Source organism: Schistocerca piceifrons, chromosome 3 (genome assembly GCF_021461385.2).
Source record: "Schistocerca piceifrons isolate TAMUIC-IGC-003096 chromosome 3, iqSchPice1.1, whole genome shotgun sequence".
Classification (NCBI taxonomy): Eukaryota; Metazoa; Arthropoda; class Insecta; order Orthoptera; family Acrididae; genus Schistocerca; species Schistocerca piceifrons.
The window spans coordinates 358,966,801-358,981,252 of NC_060140.1; the positions used below are offsets into that span (position 1 = coordinate 358,966,801).

Here is a 14,452-nt window from a genome sequence, read left to right on the forward strand (position 1 = left end):
TCGCCAACGAGATTTGTGACGTTGTCTCCGAAATGCTCTTCTCCGTGTGTTCGTAGACTCGACTCGTGAGTCTCCGCTGCAGCCCACTCGTCACCTGAATCTGTTGTCGGGTACAAGTGGACTCGACTCACTCAGAAAGGAGAGCGAGCACACGAGTTCGCAAATATGCCCACGGAGTCGCGGCACTTCCGCTACATACGCAAATGTTTTCAAAGAAATTTTCAGCATTAAACTGTAAACTGCTGTTCCTTTATTTCACACAATCGTGATTTCGACTTTATGCCCTTTCTCAAGTGTAAGTTGTCACAAAATTTCCGACTTACCTAAATAATACATAACGACTGATCGGTTAGGAGTGAATATTGTTATTGTTATACATGCATTTATATAGACAAAAATGTTTCCAGACTGCAATAAATTGATTTTAATATTTAATATCTATTCAGAGAATCTCTAACAGTTACGTTGACATATACGCACTTTCGAGGCGTTACCGAGGCTATAATGATAGTACCACAAAACATGACATTAGGATGAAGCGCACTCTCTAAATAGTAGTTAACTATTAAAATAAATTACAGAAATGAACGATAAACTACACAACTCGCTGTTAGCCCACAAACGCCACAAACGCAAGCTACCATGACCAAATGACTACAGAAAGAGCGCGCTTTTCTATCCCATGGATATAACAATGACGTTGCTCTCGTTCCAGCTATCATTCCTCTATCTGAACACGTATGCAGTTGTGTACTTTGCATCAATTAATTCTCATCTTACACCTCCCATACCAAGCCTCACACTCTCTTGGGGCTTGGGTAAGAGGAAACGAGTCGACGAGTATGAAGCGACCGCTGCGTCACACTTGTCAGACTCGTCATACTCGTGGGGCTACAGCGGGAACGAAGGAAACCCGTTAACACTGATGTGACAGCGGTGCCTTGATTTGTAAATTTTGATCCGCGACACTAGCCTCGTACTCCCTTCGTTTCTGATCTCTACCAATGTCTTAGTGGTCAATTCTGCATCCCTAGGAGTGTGCGGAAAATTTTGATCAGATAGTGTATCTTGTATTGTCCACAATGTTGAGCTTATCCTGTCTGCTTAGTTTAACTCAAAGTTTTGCGTTAGGTCTGTGGAGTGGTGCTGGTTGTACGATCGATCGTGTCTGAAGCCAAAATATTGTGTTGTTCCATACGTTCATAGCGTTTTTTGCATAAGTTTAATAAACACAACAAATATACATAATGCCGGCTTTTGTCATAGATAATATATTCCCCTTCACTATTTACAACAATCTGTCAACGCTGGGATAACTTTTCATTTCTGTAACTGTAGAAATCACGCAGTTTTGAGGCGACGAACTCATTAACCCACGTTCACAGTGCATTTTTATCCAGAAAGGAAATTTCTTAGACGGTTGTTCGATAAAGAGCGGCAAAGGTGAAAATCTGCAGGCGCAAGATCAGGTGAATAGAGTGGGTACTGAATAAATTCCCAATGCCGGCCGAAGTGGCCGTGCGGTTAAAGGCGCTGCAGTCTGGAACCGCAAGACCGCTACGGTCGCAGGTTCGAATCCTGCCTCGGGCATGGATGTTTGTGATGTCCTTAGGTTAGTTAGGTTTACCTAGTTCTAAGTTCTAGGGGACTAATGACCTCAGCAGTTGAGTCCCATAGTGCTTCGAGCCATTTGAACCATTTTTAAATTCCCAATCCAATACCTGTATAATGTTTTTTGTCAGTCTAGCACAATGCAGATTCACGCAGTAGTCCTGATCGTTCATTTTGGATTACTTCTGCAAGACATCTCAGTTGTTGACAATAAATGTCACAGTGATGGTTACACCTCGGGAATCCAATCCGTAGTACACCACACCGTCTCTGTTACACCAGATGCGTAACACTGTCTTATGTGGATGCGTGTAGGTCTTTGTCCGGAGAGCTGCTGCTTTGTTTGAGCTCAACCGTTTCTTTCATTTTCTTATGTTAACGTAAAGACGCCATTCCTCGTCCTCTGTAATGATACAGAGTAGGTAATTTGTGGTAAGATCTTATGGGACCAAATTGCTGAGGTCATCGGTCCCTAAGCCTACACACTACTTAATCTAACATAAACTAACTTACGCTAGGGACAACACACACATCCAAGCCCGACGGAGGACTCGAACCTCCGACGGGGGGAGATACAGTGTAGGAATGGTCGATGTTGTTCACGAGCTAATTTATGATGAGAAAGTAGAGTTGTACAATGCCCACTCGCTGATTTTTGTGATTTTGGCTTAGAGCATGGTACCCATACAATCAATTTTTGAATCTGCGCCATAGCGCGGAAATGTCGCACGATGGTGAAATGATCACAGTTCATCACATTGCGAGTTCTAGAGTACAATGACGTGGGCCACTGTGGATCAATTCGTTTAAACAATTTTCATTAAACCGCGAAGGTCTTCGTGAATGTAGAGAGTCACTAATGTCAAAACGATCGCCGCGCGGGATTAGTCGAGCGGTCTCAGGCGCTGCAGTCATGGACTATGCGGCTGGTCCCGGCGGAGGTTCGAGTACTCCCTCGCGCATGGGTGTGTGCGTTTGTCCTTAGGATAATTTAGGTTAAGTAGTGAGTAAGCTTAGGGGCTGATGACCCTAGCAGTTAAGTCCCATAAGATTTCACACACATTTTTTTTTATTTTTTTTTTTTTTTCAAAGCAATCCTGCTTAAAACGAATAACCGATTTTCTTTCCGTGCTCTGGTCCTATGACATTAACCCCATATATGGTGCAAACGTTTCTGGTTACCTTTGTTGCTGTCACCCCTCTATTGAACTCAATAGGAGAATATGTCGGAAACATTCCGATTTCTCCATTTGGCACTCAATCTTCTAGCGTCAACAGCTCCACTCACCATCTCCAAATGACAATATGTAAACTCGAAAAGCACCTGTGAACTACAAATAAAAAATAACACTCGATAAATAAACTTAGCCGGCCGAAGTGGCCGTGCGGTTAAAGGCGCTGCAGTCTGGAACCGCAAGACCGCTACGGTCGCAGGTTCGAATCCTGTCTCGGGCATGGATGTTTGTGATGTCCTTAGGTTAGTTAGGTTTAAGTAGTTCTAAGTTCTAGGGGACTAATGACCTCAGCAGTTGAGTCCCATAGTGCTCAGAGCCATTTGAACCATTTTTTTAAATAAACTCATAGCAACCGGAGTACCAACAAATGGTTCAAATGGCTCTGAGCACTATGGGACTTAACTTCTGAGGTCATCAGTCCCCTAGAACTTAGAACTACTTAAACCTAACTAACCTAAGGACATCACACACACCCATGCCCGAGGCAGGATTCGAACCTGCGACCGTAGCGGTCGCGCGGTTCCAGACTGTAACGCCTAGAACCGCTTGGCAGAGTACCAACATGTAAAACAAAAACACTACGAACTTATGCACCAACCTTATAAATTTAAAAAAATTGATGTAGGTACATAGGGAGAGGAGTACCAGTATGCAAAATAAAAAAAACGCTACGAACTTACGCAGCAACATTAGTAAATTTAAAAGATGGATGTAGGTTGCAGGCTTGCACAGGCTAGAGTGGCACGGAGAAATGTATCAGCCCAGTCTTCTGATTGAAGACCGCAGCGGCGGCAGCAACTCACCAGTAGTGGAATGCTTGTTTACAAGTTTGTAGGTGTAAGTGTGGACCGCGGTGTAAGACACGCCACTCGAGGTCCGCCTCCGCGGCATGCTGAGCCGGCCGGCGCCCCTCCTGCGTGGCAGGTGCGGTGATTAATGCCTCGGGGGCAGCCCTGGCCCCTCCTCGCTTTGGCCGTCCTCTCCTCACCGCCCCCGCCACCCACTGCCCGTTGTCGCCCGTCGCCAGAGAGGCACTCGTATTGTCCGGCGCCCACTCCGGACCCACAGCGGCCGCGCCTCGCACAGATAAGCTCTCTCGTGGAACAACAGCCAGACTCCGGCGGCCGTCCGGAAGCACTCGAGCTGCTCGCTGCTTGACAGACTGCGGCCAGACACCTGTCGCGCATCTCCCCCCTCTGTTTCCCGGGGACGTTTGTGCGCGTAATGCAGAGAACTGTAAGCCACTCTGCGGTGGTATGGGTATTGTTTTGTTCAGATATTTTACCGCGGTGCGGATAACCGGCTACTGCGCATTACGGACTGACGGGGACATCACGGCAAGTGCCATAACCCAATTCCCCTGAAAATCCGCTCCGTGGAAAAGGGTTCAAAATAAGCGAAAACGTCTCTATTTATCAGCAGATATTTGACCTTTCCTGAAAAGTCGATGGTGAAAGTTTTCGAAGTGATTTATGTGCCTTTTAGTAAGTAAACAGTCCAACTGAAGCGGTGGCACAATGTCTAGCATCGCGGCTTCACACTTCTCCGCCCTGTGTTCGAAACCCAGTTATTATTTTTATTTTTGTTTCTCATTTATCTACACATGTTCGTAAAAGAATACTACCGTACACGAATGTCTTCCAAAGTATATTTAAATAAAGTTGTCCTTATTTGACTTCTAATTGTATGGCTGGCTTATGAATACAAAATAAATAAGAAAAAAAGAAAAAAAATAACTGACTGGAAAAATTGTATGAAATTGTTTTCTCTGAAATTCCTGTAGTGCATCTTGATTCATAATTAATTGTAAGTGCCCGTTTTTGGAAAAGTCCGTTATACATGGTTCTCGGAGAAATGGTTTGTAAATTTGTGGTAAGACCTTATCGGACCAAACCACTTAGGTCACCGGTCCCTATGCTTACACACTACTTAATCTAACTTAAACTAACTTACGCTATGGGCAACACGCACACCCATGGCCGAGGGGGGGCTCGAACCTCCGACGGGGTGAGCCGCGCGGACCGTAACAAGACGCCCCAAACCGCGCGGCTACCCCGCGCCGCGTGAAATTGTTGCCGACGTTTGTAATCATCAGTAGTGTTAACGACGTTTCTTTCCCGAGTGAGATTCATACGAAGAAATGTCACCAACGCAAACCTGCCTTTCAATTATTCAAAAACAGTCTTAATCCCATTTATTATTATTATTATTATTATTATTATACTGCCAACCGATTTCAACCCGACGTAGGGGTCATCTTCTGGGCGTTTACATCATTGGTCGACTCCTGGTGGTATCACTCCTGGAAACTAATAGTTTCCTGCCGTTATGTAGACAGGAGTGACATCACCAGCAGTATACCAATGGTGTGAACACCCAGAAGATGACCCCTACGTCGGGTTGAAACCGGTTGGCGGTATAATAATAATAAACGCGATTAAGACTGTTTTGAAATAATTGATTAATCATATTAATCGCTGCTTCATCTCCACAACCATGTTGTCCACAAACCACCCTTTGATGCTCGTGATATTGGAAATCTCTGTGTTTCGACAGCTTCTACGATCGGTATCACCCATTGGAATGAGCGAAGTATTTCTGAAGAATTTAATTAGCCTGAAATATAAAAATATGAGAATTTAAGAACATTGTAACCCCAGAAAATATCATACACACACATATTTGATAATAACTGTGTGACAGTTATTGTGAAAACCAGTTGTAATTTCACAACTAATATAAATAATTATATAAATAAAACAACTAAAACACGATAACCGTCGTTCGAACACGAGAAGCAGAAGTGAGAGGCCGCGACGCTAGCCACTCAGCCACCAGTTGTGCTGAGATATTGCACGTCTAAAGCTTTGACGATCGTTTTTTCATAAACAGTCTAGTTTTTACTTATAAGCGGAGACATGTATTCGCTCGTTTTGGCTCCTCTTCCACTGAGCGAACTTTCTGGGAATTTGGGTTATGGCACTTGATGTGTTCTCCTCGTGAGAGTTGCAGTGGAAATGTGGTGTCACCGCCAGACACCACACTTGCTAGGTGGTAGCCTTTAAATCAGCCGCGGTCCATTAGTATACGTCGGACCCGCGTGTCGCCACTGTCAGTGATAGCAGACCGAGCGCCACCACACGGCAGGTCTAGAGAGACTTACTAGCACTCGCCCCAGTTGTACAGCCGACGTTAATAGCAATGGTTCACTGACAATTACGCTCTCATTTGCCGAGACGATAGTTAGCATAGCCTTCAGCTACGTCATTTGCTACGACCTAGCAAGGCGCCATTATTCTTTGCTATGTATCTAATGAAGCATGTACAGTAACGAGAGATGTTCACCAATTGTGGATTAAAGTGAAGTATCCTACCAGTTACCTCCTGTTTTGCTAGTCTTATTTCTCTCACCTGTTCCAGACCTCACGACAGTTTGCGTGAGCTTTAACAGCGTGCATTTCGGCCTCCTCAAGTAACACGGTGTTGGCTCTTATGCCAACACCTCAGGAAACTTGTACGAGGACAGTTCAGAAAGTAAAGGCAAAAAAAGCGTGCGAAGTTACACGATTTCTCTACATATTCTTCCTCATCCTCAATGTATTTGATCCTAATTCCGACGTGAAATAAGTTTTCTGACGTGCACATACACTTTTGCGCAGCTTCCACATTCTTGCCATCAGACTAACACTTGAATTCACACCGTTGCTATTTCGTTGGAAAAAAAGATGAAGACCAGCTGGAGCTAAATCAGAACTGTACGTGCCCCACCAGTTAAAAAGCAAGATTTTGAATGCACTGGGTATTTTCCCAGCCGTACGAGAGCAGGCACAGTCCTTAAGCGAAATCACAGCTTTTTAAAGGCTCTCTCTCGTCGCTTTGATTTTCAGGGTTCCACAGCTCAGTTGGAAAAAATGTAGCCCTTTATTTTCACTTTGTTGTCTGTCTGTCTGGCTGTTAAAAACCTTTTTTCAGAAACTAGTAGACGTATCAAAGGAAAATTTGTGCCACATACTAAGATCTACGGTCCCTTAGCAGTGTATAAAATTCAAGCTTCTAAGTATATGCAATCAAAAGATACGACAATCCATGTTACATATTCTCATATTTTAAAACTCACCGATCAAATTCTACAGGGCTCTTCCCTTTAGGATAAATCATGAAACTTGGCAAGAAGCAAGGTTTCACAGTACAAGTGAAAAAAAAAATCCGAAAATTGTTATTTTGTAATTATATCACAAAAAATTTGTCATTTATTGTCCAACTGTCTGTCCGTTCGTCTGTTAAGACCCCTTTTATCAGGAACGTTTACACGTATAAAATTGAAGTTTGTTACATGCCAAGTTCTATAGTCCCTTGGCGGTGTAGTAATTATAAGTTTCTAAGTCACTGCAGTCAAAAGAAACGGCTATTTATCCCATCTATTTTGATACTCGGAAAATCACTCTTCAAAACCTAGCCGGCCGCGGTGGTCTAGCGGTTCTAGGCGCTCAGTCCAGAACCGCGCGACTGCTACGGTCGCAGGTTCGAATCCTGCCTCGGGCATGGATGTGTGTGATGTCCTTAGGTTAGTTAGGTTTAAGTTGTTCTAAGTTCTAGGGGACTGATGACCACAGATGTTAAGTCCCATAGTGCTCGGAGCCATTTGAACCATTTGAACCCTTCAAAACCTAGAGTGTACTTCCTGTTGACTTAAAATCACGAAATTTGGCAAGAAGCAAGGTTTAGCGGTAAAAATAAAGTAAGAAATCCGAAAATTGGTAATTTGTAATTGTATTACAAGAAAAAAATATTTCTTTTGTCATTTGTTGTTAGAACTCAAATTTAAAAAATATCTCGGAAGTCTTGGAATTCCCGGCACCGATATCTTCCCACTATCATGTCGATAACAAGCAAAAATCGTCGAGATTCTCGATTCCTGGAATAGATGAACTGTCTATATACATGATTCAGTCTGCACCGGATCCCTAGTGAGAGAGTCCTACTCACACCTGGCCCATTATTTTGTTTAAGATCTATCAGTAGCTGCACTTCTCCGGATAGCTGTGCGTGTTAAAGCGCCGCATTCGAGACGGGGAGATGCGCCAGTCCGGGATCGAATCCTCCCGGCCGATTAATGACGAGGTTCGTTGTACCAGCCAGCCTGTGGTGTTTAGGAGGTTTCCTACATCTCACAAGGTGAATGTCGATCTAGTACCCAAGACTCGCCTCAGTTACACGATTCGCAATCTTTTGGAATACTTTCGCTCACTTTCGCATGACCGACACTACACGCAGACAGTTGAGTAAACAATTTCCGTCCTGGATGGAGGGGGCCCAGGGGTGGGAGGGGGCGAAGGGGGGAGGGGTGATGGGAAGGGAGGATGACGGGAAGGGCAACCGACCATTCATTAAGCTAACCACGCCAAATCCGTTAATAACCGCACCAGCTCAGTGCCGATGCGGGACAAGGGCACACGGGAAAGAAGACATCGCATTAGCTTACAGTACCTGTCACTTATCACCGCGTGAACTTTAGGGTCATAATGAATGAGTAGTGGACATTTCATATCCCAAAACACTCTCATCATCAACTTTCTTGCAGAAGCCTGGCTTTCAAACGTTTCTACCGTAGGTCAAGACGGGTTTTTCTACAACACTCTGCTGATTACCCTGCGGTTCGTAGTGATGTACCCAGCTCTTATCAGCGGTTACTAAGTGGCTGAGAAAATCTTGTCCTTCCCCTTCAAATCCCCCCTTCGGTGGATTTCGACATTTCCAAACGTTCCTATTTGTATTTGCCAGTCAGTTGACGTGATCTTCAGCGAGCACAAACTTTTCCATAGTTTAGCCGTTCATGGACGACTTCAAATGATATATCATGGATAATGTTGAATTCACGAGCTTTATTATTACTTCTGACACCACGACGATCACGAAACATTCGCTCGGCTGTCTTTATGTTCCTGTTCGTCCGTTTTGGAAATGGCTGAAATAGTTCAGGAAGACAATGAACGATCTTTCAACAAGCGCTGATAGGATATTTTTATTCACATGATCTATTCGAAATCTTAATTCTCATCCTAAAAGTTCCTTGGAAGAGATTATTGTTTACCACTTAAGTCTACATCTACATATGATGAGATTTCAGGAAATAAATTACACATATCGCCCACCGCTAACGCTATTGTGGGACAAGAAAGGCGCATTGGCAGAATAGAATACATATTTGAGGTTTACTGCAGACACGCTTCTTATTTAGGGATAACAGTCGCGTTAGAGTGGGGGAGTGAAATGGCACGGCAACTGGAAACCCACTCCAAAGTTGAAGTAAGCGAGACAGTAAGATTCTTGTGGGCAAAACGTCTAAACTACACATAGAATCACCGTGAAGTTGTGACAATGTATGGACCAAACGCAATAACGCGTCCGACCGTAGGAAGCGGTGCCAACAGTACGACGATTGCAGTACGGACGTGGGTGGCCTGCTGATCGGGGAGTCCAGATGTTGCACTGTTTCCATCTTTTCGGCAAGATGAGGAAACATCTTGCAAGGGGATGGGGGAGGGGGCGGAGAAAGAGATTTTCCAACGATGAGGATGTTCACAGAGTGGTTGTCGAATGGCTTCGTGACCAAGGAGCGCATTTCTATAGCCCAGGACTAACGAACGATTGGTACAACGTTTCGACCGTTGTTTACAGAAATTTTGTGACTGCGGTGAAAAGTAGTGTCAAGTATCTGTGTCACTTGTATGGTGCAGCATTCAATAAAAGTTACTTGGCCTGCTGTAACATACGGAGCGATCAAAAACTTTTCGTTCAAAGACCGTACAGTCCAGAATCTGTATGCCGATCAGGCAAAATCGCCTTGAGCATTGAGGCAATCTACCCAACTATGTGCCAGGTTGAAGATACCCGTTTGGTAAAAGCAGCGTGTCCTCCTGCATGAAGAAGTTCATAGCTACCTGCTGCACGTCCTCGTCTGACAGGAATTGACTTTCAAGGCCTTTTGTGAGGATTGAAGACGAAAAAATGCATGGGGAGAAATCAGGGCAATAAGGTAGGTCTCCGCAGCTCGTGGTCTAGCGGTTAGCGTTGCTGCCTTTGGATCACGGGGGTCAGGGGTTCGACCCCCGAGCGGCTAGGCAATTTTCTCAACCCGGGGACTGGGTGTTTGTACTTCCCTCATCATTTCATCATTTTCGGGAAATGGGCGATACTGGAGAGTATAAAGATTGGCAATCTACACGGGCGCTGACAACGACGCCGTTGAGCGTCCCAAAAATCAAAATCACCATCATCATCATCTATAGGGTGGGTGCTCGAGTACCTTCCACTTGGGTTGGCCATATTTCTCCATTTCAGCTTTTGCATTTTCACGAAGCAGTAGAGAACTTGGCGCACAATTCCACAACGGTCGTTTTCGAGACACATGTTGCCCCATACACTTTATACACTTTCTTCATTATCTGGCAGATGTCTACCGGTGTTTATCCTTCGGCAGCCACGAAAAGAATAACAGCATGTTTGTCCTGTTTGGACGTATTTGGTAATAGCTCACGTTTCCGCTTTTACCGCACGCACGTCGGAAAGACATGAATGCCACACTAATCCATTGCCTACATGTCGATGCTTATACACCCGCATCGTATTCGCACTACGTTGCATATACGCTGCCGCAACGCTCTCAACAGGAAATATTTTGATTGCCTTTGGTAATATGTAGCTTACTTTTCGAAGTCACCTGTTATATACTACTCAAACCAATGCACACAGTATGTGGCAGAAAGTACATCGGAACTCTGTAAGGGCTCTGTTCTCTCGTATCTCACTCACAGGATCCCCACACGAGATATACGATGGTGGAAGAATAATAGATTCGCATTGTTCTTCAAATAAAGGGGTTACATCGTCTTTTTTCCAAGAATTCCAATCTAAATTTCTCCATCATTTACAGATACGTTGCATTTTTTCCGGAAACGTTCAAACTGAAACGTTCCTTTCCTCATTGCCTAGATCTTTCGTTGTGTCGCGCGAAATCACACTCACGGCCGCGGCCAGGACCCACGTACTCTTGCCGATGTGCCGCGCACGAGACAAAAAACGTGACGTACAGGTCCGCGGATTTAGTCTCAAACGTATATCGGCGGACCGAGGTTGATTCTCTGTATTGCTGCTATTGTAAAATCAGTATGAAGAAGCGTCACCAGCTTCACTTCGATCCACGAGACAGGGTAAAATTTTTCATCTCTCCAAAGTCAATGCTTGAAAGTCCTGTAGCGAGAGTCTGAGATGCGACCACTAGACTGGAATATGTTCATCGCTAACAGTTCAATAAACCACCTCCAACTGGCCCCTAGCAACGCCATTCGATACTTTCCAGGACAACAAAATAACAATAATGCCCACAGGTAACAAAAACCTACACTCAGATTTTCTCGGAACAAATGAAGTTTATTGTAAAATTAATACTATCAAATCCGTCACTTTTATCCATACCATCTCCTGTTAACTGATGGCTCGACATTTCATTTTACACCGAATAAGTCCATGCTCACTACACCACAAGACTCGCAGAAAATTATCGGAAAGTACAAAGTGGAATTTGACGCCTGTACACGGGAACGCACATTGGAATGCTTTGTAAGTTTTCAGTAATGGAAAAATAATCTCGACGGTTACGAAGGATCACTCACTTCAGACTTCAGAAATGATAACGACTTTAAAATACAAACTCCGTTCTAGAGCGCCCACGACTTGCCACCTCAGTCCCACGATGACTGCCGGCTGACTCCTACATTTTGCGAGGTCCGAAACGCTCCACGAAATTATCTAACTTTTAGGCCTTCTAACCCATCAGAATCAGTAGTAGAAAGTGGCCATGTTACTTGGCCATTTTCTGTTCCCGCTCATATCGCCTTTGGGAGGTGATTCTTCCTGCCACGACTTCTAGAAGTTTCTCTGCAATGGGCGTCGGAACATAACGGCAGTCAAGAGGAAATCGCTCAACCTTGAAGCAGCCTCATATATCCTGACCACTACCCATTTAGGAGGACCGGAAAACTCAAGCCCCCTACCGCAGGCTGAGTAAAACACCCTTTAGTCAGCTATCGCAGAGTGGTCCTGTAGCATACACAACAGAGACAGGATGAGTACAGAGGCATGGCCAGTAAATGATGGGCTAGAAAATAAATCGAGGCTCTGCATTCATATTCCCTAATACTCACTTTCTTTGCTAACCAAATTTCATATCTCTTCTTTAGTTCCACCAGTAAATACTTACACCATGTAGATGTTCTTAATATGTTCACCATTAATCATGTAAACAGATATTGCCAAGTTTATTTCTCTTTGTTATATGCATTATTTTATATTTATCCGCATTAAAAACGGAGCTATCATTCATTAGACGAAGCGCAATTTTTTTCCAAATCTGCGTTTCTGTACGATCATCTAACTAAATATTTCGATGTAGACAACAACACCGTCAGTGAATAATCTCATGGAGCTGCTGATCCAATTACATAAATCATTTATGTATACTGAAAATATTAGAGATGCTATTACACATCCTTGGAGCGCGCCTGATGTTTCTTTCGTTTCTGTAGAATATTGACCCATACGGAGAGCGCCAGGAGAAATGGTCATTTGAAGTAAAAAACTTCATTTGGACATATGCCCTATTCTCAATTATTTCCCAAGTAAAACACATTTAATGTACATTTGTTTTTGGGCTAGTGGAGCGCTCTTGTGTGTCTTACCCAAGCGTTAGATTGGCCGTGGTAGTACAGTCAACTGGCAGCCAAGATCGCCAGACTTTAAGCCTTTACATTTTCGTGTATGGGCTTGGGTAAAGTCTGAGGTGTACAAAAAAAGGTGAACACACGAGATGAAGTGCTTGGTCGCAACATGGATGCTGCTGCATTCATTAGGGAACGTGCAAATGCCCTCAGGCGAGCAACACACCATGTTCTCCAAAGAACGCGCAAATGCGGTGTGTTATTCGAACATTTGTTGGGAACTGTACATCAGCAGTAATGTGACGTGTACGACAATGCTTATAGATGAATGTGTTAAAAATATACATTTTTCAATTAACAATTTGTAAAACGCCTGTTGTAATGTTTATCTGTTGTGTTTGTGTAAACCTGACAATTTATTGAATAATACAGAAAATCTAACAATGTACGCTAAATGTGTTCTACCGCGGAAACTATTGGGAATACGGCTAGATGAAGTTTTTGTTTCAAATGATAGGTCTTGTCATATTCCTGAATATTGACCATTCCTATTCGAACACACGGTGTAAATTTGTGCTCCGAAGTCAACGGGACATTTAATCACATTACATAACTACAGGGTGTTACAAAAAGGTACTGCCAAACTTTCAGGAAACATTCCTCACACACAAAGAAAGAAAATATGTTATGTGGACATGTGTTCGGAAACTCTTACTTTCCATGTTAGAGCTCATTTTATCACCTCTCTTCAAATCACATTAATCGTGGAATGGAAACACACAGCAACAGAACGTACCAGCGTGACTTCAAACACTTTGTTACAGGAAATGTTCAAAATGTCCTCCGTTAGCGAGGTTACATGCATCCACCCTCCCTCGCATGGAATCCCTGATACGCTGATGCAGCCGTGGAGAATGGCGTATTGTATCACAGCCGTCCACAATACGAGCACGAAGAGTCTCTACATTTGGTACCGGGGTTGCGTAGACAAGAGCTTCCAACTGCCCCCGTAAATGAAAGTCAAGAGGGTTGAGGTCAGGAGAGCGTGGAGGCCATGGAATTGGTCCGCCTCTACCAATCCATCGGTCACCGAATCTGTTGTTGAGAAGCGTACGTACACTTTGACTGAAATGTGCAGGAGCTCCATCGTGCATGAACCACATGTTGTGTCGTAGTTGTAAAGGCACATGTTCTAGCAGCACAGGTAGAGTATCCCGTATGAAATCATGATAACGTGCCCCATTGAGCGTAGATGGAAGAAACTAAAATGAGCTCTGACACGGAAATTAAGCGTTTCCGGACACATGTCCACGTAACATCTTTTCTTTATTTGTGTGTGAGGAATGTTTCCTGAAAATTTGGCCGTACCTTTTTGTAACACCCTGTATAGATGGTCACAGCGTTCGAGCGCTTCGCGTTGTCAACGAACAACGGTGTTCTTGGTGTTAGTGTAAACCACCTGTTGTATAATGGACACTCACCGTGTAAAGATCGCCTGCTGCTGTAAACCTTTAGGGAACGCAGTCTGTGGAATGAGAACAACATAGATTGAATCATTCAGGTATACCTTCAGGTAGCTATAAAAAACGCTAAACATCATGCTAGCCTATGTCCTTCTGTCTCTCTCTCTCTCTCTCTCTCTCTCTCTCTCTCTCTCTCTCTCTCTCTCTGTGTGTGTGTGTGTGTGTGTGTGTGTGTGTGTGTGTGTGTGTGTGTGTAGTTAGACACACACATACATACATACACACACACACACACACACACACACACACACACACACACATCACAACTAACTACTAAAAGACTGCGTTAGCCCTCAAACTTTGAAGATTGGCACCAGCGAAACAAAGTGCTTCCATTCATCTAGAAACTTTCAAAGATGTCTTGTTT

At 44.0% G+C, this 14,452-nt stretch overlaps 1 protein-coding gene across 1 annotated transcript in view; it reads left to right on the forward strand.

Annotated features, from left to right (window-relative positions):
* The window catches only part of LOC124788660 (teneurin-a-like), a 167,503-nt gene that overhangs the window by 85,031 nt on the left and 68,020 nt on the right, over positions 1-14,452 (forward strand). The window lies entirely within an intron of this gene.